The 11982-nt window shown below is 32.6% G+C and overlaps 1 non-coding gene across 1 annotated transcript; it reads right to left on the bottom strand.

Moving 5' to 3' along the window:
- Window positions 1-11550: 11550 nt before the first annotated feature.
- On the bottom strand, window positions 11551-11624 carry Trnat-cgu (transfer RNA threonine (anticodon CGU)). The gene has a single exon. It is a non-coding gene; the product is annotated as a tRNA-Thr (tRNA).
- Between the last annotated feature and the right edge of the window lie 358 nt (window positions 11625-11982).

An 11982-nucleotide genomic window follows, 5' to 3' on the forward strand; every position in this document is an offset into this window, starting at 1 on the left:
TTTCATATGATTCTTAACTTGTACATCATACTATGTATTTTCTAAAGTTATATCTTAAATTAATGCATTTTTACTTTATGTAAGATACCTAAGATGAGGGCTGCTCATCTAATGACAATGTCAAACTATGGAGAATTTTTTTAAGAGTCACAGTTTGGGCACACACACTATTGGAACAAAATATAATGTATAGAATCCAAAGCAGCAACAAATAGAAATGTATCTGAATGGTCTTTGTATTGGACATTGAACTTGGATTTTGAATATGTCAATAAAATGCTAAGGCTTTACAATGCCTTAATGATTGTACGATTCAAAAATATGAAAACGTTCTTGCTTTACTCCCCTACATATCCAATCCCACAGTACTCCAAACATAAAATATTTTTAAAAAGACTACTGCAGATAGTTGTTGCAAGCCATGGAGATGTGTCTTTCTCATCAAAATACTGGTTTCCATTGTTGTCTTGCTACACTCATTCAATGATGGTGAGAAGTTCTATTAAGATTTTCTCAAGGCTTCTTCTAGCACAGTGGGAAACTATATCAGTATCTAATATTTTAAAAACACATTTCACAAATGTAGCTTTCATTTATTTGTAAGTAGACAAGAATGAGTCATAGAATGAAAAACTGAAAATCTACTTTTTAAAAAGGCACCAGTTAAAGAAATTAAATGAACCAAAAAAGGGTACTATGGATTGAACTCAGGGGCACTGGACCACTGAACCACATCCCAGCCCCATTTTGTATTTAATTTAGAGACAGGTCTCACTGAGTTGTTTAGCTCCAGCCTTTGCTGAGTCTAGCTTCGAAATCACAATCTTTCTTCCTCAGCCCCAGAGCTGCTGGGATTAGGGGTGTGCGCCACCACACAGGACTCAAAATTTTTTTGAAAATGTACAAAATTTTATCTTGTAATTATCTCGTTTTTAATTCACATGATTTGTCTAATTGTTTATTTGCTTTAAGATTGTAAGCACTGTAAAAGTAGTGACCATATTTGTTGTGATCTTATACATGTGTATTCATTTATATACATTTATTTACATACACTATATACACACAACACATGAGTATATACAATATCTGTAGGTATTTACATATAGATGTAAATTTACTTCTAGCACACTATAGACTAGTATAATAGGAATTTATTGAATGAATGAAATTTAAAATCTCGTTTATTAGCTTTTATTTGATGATTTAATCTTTTCAATAATAAATCCTCATCCAGCACCAAACATAAATTTACCTGGAATAAATTGTCTATACTGTTTTATTCACCTACTGAATTACTGTATCTCAAATATTTCATAGGCCTTCTTTAATAGACATATAATAAAAAGTAAGCTTAAAATTTCATTTACTCCTAGCCTTTCCTCTTTTTTTTTTAGTATCTGTTCTTTGGCTTTACTCATTTGTAATAATAGAGCAACATGCAAATGTTAAGACTCTACAGGCAAAGTGTTTGGCACTAGTAATACAGAGAGCTCTCTAGTTAACTGGGGAGATGATTTGAAACAAGTAACTAAACATCCGGAGAAGGCCAACAGAAGTACACACCATGTGTTATGTAAGTTTGAGGAGAATGGCTGTGTTTCAGGAATACTTAAGATGTTCAGAGCAGGAGAAAAATGGCATGGAAACTTTGATTAGAATTTTGAAGGAAGACTATGGACTATGGTGTCTTATTAAATGTGAGGAGGAAGACTCATTGCAGGCTGAGGAAACAGCACATGAACACATAATTTCCCTGCCACTCTCTTCCTCCAATTCTGCAGATGACAGTGGAACCACCCAAGTGCACTGGTACCCGCTAACAGTTCTAGTTTGCAAATTTCATCATTTCTTCTGTTTGCTTAAATTTTTACTGAATTCTTTTTTAAAAATTCAGAAGTTTTTAATCTGGTACACAAAGCTCTTCATAAAAGTGATCACTTTAGTTTCAGTAGACAGTTTTCAACATTTATTTGCAAGCATATTTAACGTTTCGTGGCTTTTACAAAGACTCTGTTGTCTTAGTCAAAAATGCATTTTTCTTTTCCTCCAACCACTTTCTACTTTTTAAAAGATTAAACTCAATTATTACATATCTAGAAAAGCTTTAATGAGGTTACCCCCCCCCCCCATAACACCCTGTTTGTGCTTCTTATTTTTGATTTATCAGATTGTGCCATTAGGTGTGGCTTATTCAATTGCCTCTTGACACCAAGATCTACTTTCTGGCACTCATACCTCTTATCTCTGACTCACTTTTGGAGGACATCAAATGTAGGTATTACTGAAAAAAAAATTAAATAGTCTCTACTCTGGAATAATTTAGATGGCTCACTTATGCTTTAAGGTAATGTTCTCCATATTAACTGGCAATTAGCTGTTTGAAATTATAGATTTAAAGTATTTGAAAGGACTTTAAAATTATCTAATGAAGTGTTTAAAAAAATATTTTTGACCATGACCCACAGAAGAAATGTTTGACATCACAACATGGTACATGCAAAGATTTACAAATCTGAAATATTTCCACTACATAACACTTAGACTTACTACTAAAAACATAGCAAAATTAATATCAAATGTTTTTGCATTATTACTAAATGTAACAAAGTTTATAATGTCAAAAGAAACCAAATAATAAATCAATAAACCAAAATCAGTTTCCTATTTTCCTATTTATCCACAAAAAATGATTTCAAGTCCCATTAATGTGCAAATTCCTCATACTATTTATTTAGCTGTAGACTCTCCCCACATTTTACAGGTAAAAGTGAAGTCTTGAGAGAGGTAAGAAAAGTAAGCACAAAACTGGATCTAGAATACATCTAAATATCATGCTGGTTCTCTTTTTACTTTGCTAAGAAGCTACAGCACACATGACTCCTTTATTCTAGGAGACTATATCCCTTGGGCAAAATTCTTTTACTAATGTGTTCAGTGAATCTTGTCTTGATGCACAATCTGTACACTTTAGAAAAATACGTGTGTTAAAAACAGTAGTGGTCTGGAATCCAACTAGAAAGGATACATAAAATCATCAGACCTATACACTCTGAATCAAAGCTGATGAGGTTTCAATATGGACATTTCATACATCTATAAGGATACTTTCAGAGCGGTAAAGTGAGTGAGTAGAGATGATACTATAAGTTGGGAAGAGAAGAACCAGTTGGTCGAAAAGCCATACTGCAGAATCCTGAAATAAAGGAACATGAAAGATCTTAAAGTTCTTTGTTAACTGTTTGAAACTGAAATTGTTAGATGTCATATTTATATGAATGTTTATTAAACATAAAAGTTTTTATGTACTGCACATTTTACCTTGTTCTGCCCTTATCTTGGTAAATAACAAGTATACTTTCCTGTATTTAACATTTAAAAAAAATCAAAGGGGAGATTATTAGAGTAGAGGAAATGGACCGAGGGAGAAAAGAGAGGAGAGAAAGGGGAAATTAAAGAAAAAGTACAGATATTATGCTATAAGGTGCTGTCATGAAAGGGTCGGTGGGGGAAGCTTTCTGAAATCCACAGTCGTTAAGGTTTGTGCTGTTATTGAAAAGTAAAATAGAGAGGGGAAGAACACTCTTAATTTAACAGCGCAAGAGCCCACAGGCTTAATGTATTTTATTTAATTGAAAACAAATCACTCAGCAATTGCAATTATCAGAGAATCATGATTAATACTAGGAAATTTGTATCTGTAAAGATATAAACATCTTTTTGAGAAACAAGTGCAGACTAAGCAGGAGTTTGAATGAAATCATTCTTAAATATCATTTATTCATTTCTGAGTCTGAAAACAATACCTGGATATTACCTAAATGTAAAGATACATATAAATGTTTTTACCTTAAGATCATTAATTGATCAATTATTTTGGAGTTTAATTATGACAAATGTTATATGGAACCTAAGTTTTGTTAGTTTAATAATTATGTATTAATTTTAATTATTTCATTCATATGATACAATAATTCCATTTCTGTTACATTTTCTTTTAAGTAAAGTTCAAACAAAAATTCTAATAGGTTGTCTTTTCAATTTATGCTTTGCTGTCTCAAGAGATTATTCAATAAACAAAAGTAATAAAACTTACATCATGCTATTGACAATACTAAAGAAATTAAGTGAACTATATTAAGCACTTTATGTTTTGAAGTACAGATTTTTCTGTGTTACATATAATACAGTTCACATATTACTATATCTTACTATTTCCTTTATCTGGAAAGAAAAGACAATGGCACCTTTTGTTTCAAAAGTCTTACATTGAACAACAACAAAAATAACACAAAATACAATAACACACATAAAAATAATCTTATTTTTAAAGTAATCTGTACCAGGCAGCATCTGCACAGCCTGTCTCAGGAGTGGCCAGCATCTGTTCCCATTGGTAACTCTTACTGAGAAAAGCTGAGTACTTACGCGTACATCATGGACCCGGACTGGGGCAGGTTCTATTCAGTCACCATCTGATCTGTATCAGCCAGGTCAGGATTGGGAGGCTGTAAAATAATGACAGTCACTAGCACCAGAAAAGAAACAAGTCTGGCCAGTTTAATGACTGAGGTTTACCATCTTGATATAGTCTGATAAGAACATGATCAATTCTGTGCCAGCTGTTTCCACACAATGAACTGTAAATACCTGCACAGAGAAACTCCAAGCAGTAGAGGGCTCATAAGGTGCAACTGGTGATGATTCAGAAGGCCACACTTTTCCGGTTGGGGAGGTATGATCAGTACTGAGGTGAGGTGTGGTCCCAATTTGTTTTAAAATATACAAAACATTAGAGTACACTGATAGCACTTCTTACTTCCTCATTAAAATATTCCCTCTCTTCCCTTTGAGGGAATCATGAAGGTGTGGTGGAGAGAAGTCTTGGGTTCTAGACTAGAGCACCTGTTTCACCTTAGTAATGTGACCATGGGCAAGCTGCTTAGCTTGTTGAGACTTATTTTCTAATAAGTAAAAGGGCTTATATTTAATAATATATCAGGGCTATATTTGTCTTTTCTAATATTTCCTGTTTCACTCTGAAATAAATGATTTTATTAAAAAAATTTATTCAGCACCCCCCCAAAACAAACAAAAAAAAAATAGAAAAAAAATCAAAACCTTGTTTCACATTTCCATAATCAGGAATAGTTTAGTCCATCTTACTGGTGTGAATTACTCAGCCTTTATAATTAGTCCCTTTACATATTTGCATATATTTATGGAGATTTTAGAATGAATACATGAATTTTCAATAAAGATCAGTACAACTGTAACATAGACACTGGAAATTTAATAAGTACTTTTAAAGATTCAGAGTGAGAAGATAGTAAAAAAAAAAAAAGAAAACTCTGTACATGTACACTTTTGTTGTTCATGCATAATAATTTTGTCTAAAATACTGCAGGCATAATGAATCTAATCTTAAAATTTTGTAATAATATTCTGCTAAGGTATTAATAAAAAATATATTTCCCAAGATTTTTGGCAAATGGAAAAAATGAAGCAGATTCTCAGTTTGTATAACCATCAACAATATGAAAAAAATACATAATTTTTAGTAACAATAAAAATTTCTAAACAAATAATTCACAAAAAGTTACCCTTAACTTTAACTACATTGAAAACTATACTTCAGCAAAAAAAACTTTTCTCTTTGGAATATTGATTTATTTCAAAAGTAAAATTTATAAAATCAAACAAAAAAGTACTAGAAAAAATCATGTCAATTTTAGTAAATGACTATATTCTATTATTGTTCTCATAATCCTTACTTTTTAAAATTTTAAAAATACTACCAGCCCTCTATATTAGTACAAAACAATGAGGTAGAAAATAAAGTATGTGGCTTAGGTGGAGAAAATTATGCCATACAAGAAGCAAGTTCATGTAAGTATAAGAATCAGCTTTGAGGATTCTGAAATGAGGTGTGGTATATACATATTTTTTCCCTTAGTTAACCAAATCAGCATTTTCATATTGAATCATAGCACTTACGAGAGAAGAGCTTAAGTGATACAGCAATATGTACTTTCACCATCCTTAAGCACTCAAAGATTGCAACAGAAGTAGTCTAATATTTAAAAGGTCAAAAATAGGTTAACTATCTCAGGAAAACTTCCTGTTCAGTGATTCTTTCAAATTTTCTTTTATTTGGTCTTAAAGCTTGAGTCTCCCCCATCCCATTCCTTCTGCTTTCCATAAATATGTAAAGATGACTTGTTTTTATATTCTGTGAGGTAAAGTCTTTGCCATGGTCAGGTGGCAGTACACCAGGCTCCTGGGGGAGACAGGCGTGGGTTCATTTCCTGGCACTGTCATTGATGACAGTAGGAATATACTTAGGAGTATTCTTAACCTTCCAACCTCTTAGTTTGTCTCTCTGTAAAATGTAGATGACACTTATAACTAGTTTGATAATAAATATAAAGAACTAAAATTAGTGTCTGGGCCATAATAAAGACCTCAAAGTCTTAGGTACTTTTTTTCAACTCTATCCCCCACCACCACCACCTAGAATTAGCACTCTTTTGTTAATTGTTTTCAATAGACTTCAAAAGTGATATTTTCCAAGCTCTTCTGCCGTATGTCTTCCTTTTCATATTGCCTTGAGTTCTTTGTTTCGTTTCAAATAATTTAAGACATGGATGTATTAGGCTCTACTAAATGTAGCATATGAAGATTTTTAATATTCTTCATAAGACTGGATAACTAATTCTGAGGGTTGGTAGGCATTAGTAATTTCTATTATAAAAGTGAAATTATTATATGTGAATTTTATTTAATTGGCTCTCGATACACTCAGACACATGTTGCTGCATGTGGGCAGGTACTTTAGTGGTTTCTATTGTTACATCATTGATTGATATTATTATCATTCAAAAGGAAATGAGTGTATGTCATAAAATGCCAATGGGCAAAAGTCAACAATGCTATTATGATAAGACATCAGAAGAAGTTAAAATACTCTAAAGTGAATCACATCTCTTGTGTGTCTAAAAGAAAAGAAAGGAATATAAAATATAACTTTTAGAGCACAAGCTATAAAAATATTGTGGACACTTAACTGTAATTGCAGATCTTAAATTCATTAAATTTTAAACTTAGTAAATAAATGAGTAATGAGCAAATGAATAATTTAACTTTATACCTACTGGTAGCCTATAAGTTAAAGGTTGATTTCAGTTTTGCTTCTACTTATAGAGCAATCAATATACTATTTTTTTCAATAAAGAAGGAATATAAGATCACAGCTTAGTACAAGACCACAACTTCCCAAGTGTGAGCACTTGAATCTAAAAGATACTAGGATAGAAAAATGAGACTAGCCTGAACGAGCTTCATGGATTAGAATGCATGTATCATAAGCCTTAGAAAAAGAGACTAAACTGAGTGGCCTTTATCTAATATATTTTAGCAATTCATTGACACTATTTGTTTAGAAAATAATTAAAGACAGTTCAACTTCAGGACACTACTGTAAGGTTAGCTTATCTCTATGGATCATTTCCATGTGCTCAATTAAATTTTTGAATTGAAAAGCTCAAAACATATGTGCTTTTTCTTTTTCTTTTTTTTTTAAACCCAAGAAGGTAGGACTTGGAGTTTTCACACTGATGCTTAAGTGGATTTTTTTCTTGAATTCTAATTGCTTGTTTGAGAAAACTTTATGATTAAGCAAAATATATATTTTACAAATGATAAAGTAATCACATTGAAATTATCACATAGTTTATAACTAACCTTCAAATTGTAGACAAGTTTAATTAACATTCAAACAAAGTATTAAAATGATGTCCTTATAAATATCTGTATTTGTAGCTAAAACAACTTATCTATCATTTTTAAGAGTCCAGCAAGACTTAAAAAACTAACCTATACAGTATTCTTTGGATGGTCTCCTCATGGTTTTTTGGGTTTCTGTTTTCTATCTATGTAGTATTATAATCAAGTTTATCAATAATGAGTGGTGTATCAATTTTTTATGTCCTAGAAGTTTTAAAATTTTGAAAATTTTACAGTTTCAGTCTTTATTATTGAGCACTATATTTGTTTGAGTTATTTTATGATAATTATAAGATGTTTCTGTAACCCCATATGTAGAATTCACTTTTTATATTTTGTGATCTAGCTAATTCTTACCTAAAATTTGGGAATGTGGAAGATAAGTTAAGAATTAGCAGTTATATTAAAGTTAATAAACTAATATTAGTAACACTGAAAATATGTTTACAATAGTCAAATAGCCATTTGTTTTTATTATCGAGTGATTTTATGAAAAAACATTTCATGTGAAAATGGTTTATCTCTTTGCAAAACATTAGTAGGTTCTGTTGTAATAAAACTCAGCTTCAAGACAATTTTGGGGCAATTATTTATACCTTCAGAATCTATATTTATATATTTTCTCCTTTCATAACACTTTCAACCTGGTTTGCTAAAACAATAGGTCTCATAAATAAAAGGCTTAATAACATCTGTGTTAACATTTTTTACGTGGTTAAAGTAGTCTAAGAATGTATGTTTCTGGGGTTGCATGGTAATTGGCTATATTTACTGATTGACTAACATTTGCCATCTTATACAAAAATTTTGAACATGAAATACAACTTTATAGGCAGTTTGAATGCTAAAAGATGATAAACAATAAAGGAAAATTCAAATTAACACAAATTTCTAATGCAAAGAATCCTTCTACCAAAAGAATTTGTCTTCAAAAATTCTCTTCTAAGCACTGTGAAAGCATCCAAACCAAACGTCAAAATCACAGGCAGCTAATATTACTGTGCCAGAGACTTATGCAGGAAAGAATCCCCTAGGGCTCACAGAGAGGGTGTTCATCCTTCTCCATCATCAGGAAGAACAGATAGTTAATGCCCTGGATCATTCAAATAGCCAGTGACTACAGAGTGACCAAACTCATGGGGAGCAAAAAACAAACCCCATAGTGAAGAGCTTTATGAATAATATGTTTGCATAATTGTGCAAAACTCTGAAGTGGATAGCATGACCCCCCAGGCAAGATTGAATTTCTTCCATACATCAAAGTGATGAACTGGGAACTCCACATCTAGGTTTTTACTTCATCTCCCAAGTTGGTATATCCAAGCATGTAGTCTTCCTCAAGAACTGATGCTTTTCCTGGAAGAGTCATCTTTGCCTTTCATTCTTTTTATTGGTATTCACTCTGCTGGAGGGTCATGATATGTTTTCAAGTCATTTGCTACTTGGTCTCCACTTATTGTCACAGTTGACAACTTGCTGAACCACAAGTCTGGGACAATTCTGAGCCTTGCCAGAATGCTTTTGCCAAATTTAAGCTGTCTCTCCTGGAGCAAGATATTTTTTGCCCTCTCTAGTAGTACAATACTATCTACTTGGTCATCTTATTTATGAATTTGTATTTTCTTATTTATGAAGTTACACTTTGGAAATGCAGCATTTGATAATGTTCCCTCTGTTTGAGTCAGCAAAGTATGCCAAGAACCACAGGAAATAATTACAGGAACCCTTTGGCACTGATCTAACACATCACAAGATTTCTTCACGAGATGTGTGAACTGAAGCAATCTTTTATTGGCACATATATTAGTTTACTAATAGATAGCAGTAACTACCCAAAAAGTACGTCTATGACAATGTCAGAGATGTGGGGAAAAAATCTTAATTTTTTTCTGGGATAAGGAACAGAAAAACCATGAGGAGGAAGCTAGGATGCCACCCCAGAATTGTATGTGTAAACAATGAGGATAAATTCTCTAGACCAAATTTTGTAGGTAGAGGGTTGTGAGTGAATAAACAAGTAGATAGGGAGGAAGATAGATAGATAGATAGATAGATAGATAGATAGATAGATAGATAGATAGATAAGGAGAGGAGAAGAGAGGAGAGGAGAGGGAAATAATTATAATTTCAGGGCTTGCACTAGGTCCAGGCTATGCTGATGTGTTTCAGTTGCATTTACTGAAATTATAAAATTTTGTTTCTATGTGTGTATGTGCCTTTTTCTAAAAAAGTTTTATCATTCTTATCAGATTCTCCATAGAGTCTATGACATAAAACTCATTAAGAACTATTGAAATAATATGAAAAAATATCCATCATCTCTAGCAACTAGAGAAATGCAAATCAAAACTACTCCAAGATTTCATCTCACTATAATCAGAACATCAATTATCAAGAATACAATAATAATTGTAGGTGAGGATGTGGGGGGAAAGGTACACTCATACATTGCTGGTAGGATTGAAAATTGGTTCAATCACTATGGAAAGCAGTATGGAGATTTCTAAGAAAACCTGGAATAGAACCACCATTTGACCCAGCTATCCCACTGCTTGGTTTATACCCAAAGGACTTAAAATCATTATACTATAGTGACGCAGCCAGATCAATGTTTATAGCAGTTCAATTCACCATAGCTAAACTATGGAATCAACCTACATGGCCTTCAACAGATGAATGGATAAAGAAAATGTGGTACATATACACAATGGAATATTACTCAATCTTAAAGAAGAATGAAATTATGGCATTTGCCAGTAAATGGATGATACTGGAGAATATCATGCTAAGCAAAATGATTCAAACCTCAAAAACCAAAGGCTAAATGTTTTCTCTGATAAGCAGATGCTGATCCATAATGGTGGGAGGGTAGGGAAGAATGAAGGAACTTTGGATTTTGCAGAGGGGAGGAAGGGGAGGGGAGAGGAGGGGATGGATGGGAAGGATGGTGGAATGAGACTAACATTATTACCCTGTACACGTCTATGATTGCACTACTGGTGTGACTTTGCATGTACAGCCAGAGGACTGAGAAGTTGTGCTCCATTTGTGTACAGTGTTCAAAAAGGCATTCTACCCTCATGTATAACTAATTAGAACAAATTAAAGAAAGAGACAGAGAGAGAACTATTGAAACAGATTATCTTTGAGATTCTGGTAGTTAATTATGTCCTATTTTTCCAACATGTAGTACCAAATCCAACACTAATCTGATGTGCTAATGGATTTTATTTGCTTGACAATTTTTTCTCCTCTCAGAGCTTCAGGAGGAAAGTGCATAGGGAATACTGTTTCTCCAGGGGAAACAAGTTGTTTCCAAATTTTCAGGATGGTCTTGATGATACATGTCCCCCTGCACTATGCTTTCTTTCTTCTTTTCTTTTTCTTTCATTCTGTACATGCAGTTGCACTACCTGGTGTGAATAGAAATGAATATTCCAGACATTAGAAGAAGCAAATGCAGGAGAATCAAGATGAAGAAAGACAAGGTCAAGAGTAAAATAAAAAGACCGAGAAACTAGCAAGAAAATGAAGAGTAGGAAAAAGAAACAGAAAAAAGGGAGAGAAGGAAATGGATGGCAAGGAATTGGGGAAGAGACAATCAAGAGTACAACAGAAATAGTCTCTTGGACATATGGTTAAGACTTTTAAGATCTTTCATAAGAAAATAAAAATGCACATTTAGATTATATCTTATATGGTTGCACATTCATATGTGTATGAATGTAAATAGATGGATGTATGTTTTTATTTTTTATTAATTTTTTATGGTGCTGGGGATTGAACCCAGGGCCTTGTGCACACGAGGCAAATACTCTACCAACTGAGCTATATCCCCAGCCCCCTCTGTTTTTAATTTTTGAAGTATTTAATAATTATACTTTTCTGTGGCTCTCATTCTAAAACATGCATTTATATAAAATAATCAAATCATTTTGTCATTTTTAAAAATTTTAAAATTAAGCATATTTCTAGATACCAGACTCAAATTTCATTTATTCATGCAGTCATTAAACAATATTTAGTGAGCACCTGCCATGTGCCACACAGTGTGTTAATTGCTGAGCAAACAACGTTTATTTCTGTCTACAAAGGTTTGACATTGAGCAAAGATGACTAGTGCCAAGCAAATAATTAACAATTACAATTATTATTATTGAACTCTTGAGTCTAAGCTACTGCTATCTAAGAGGAAGT

The sequence above is a fragment of the Callospermophilus lateralis genome, chromosome 8 (assembly GCF_048772815.1).
Source record: "Callospermophilus lateralis isolate mCalLat2 chromosome 8, mCalLat2.hap1, whole genome shotgun sequence".
Taxonomy (NCBI): domain Eukaryota; kingdom Metazoa; phylum Chordata; class Mammalia; order Rodentia; family Sciuridae; genus Callospermophilus; species Callospermophilus lateralis.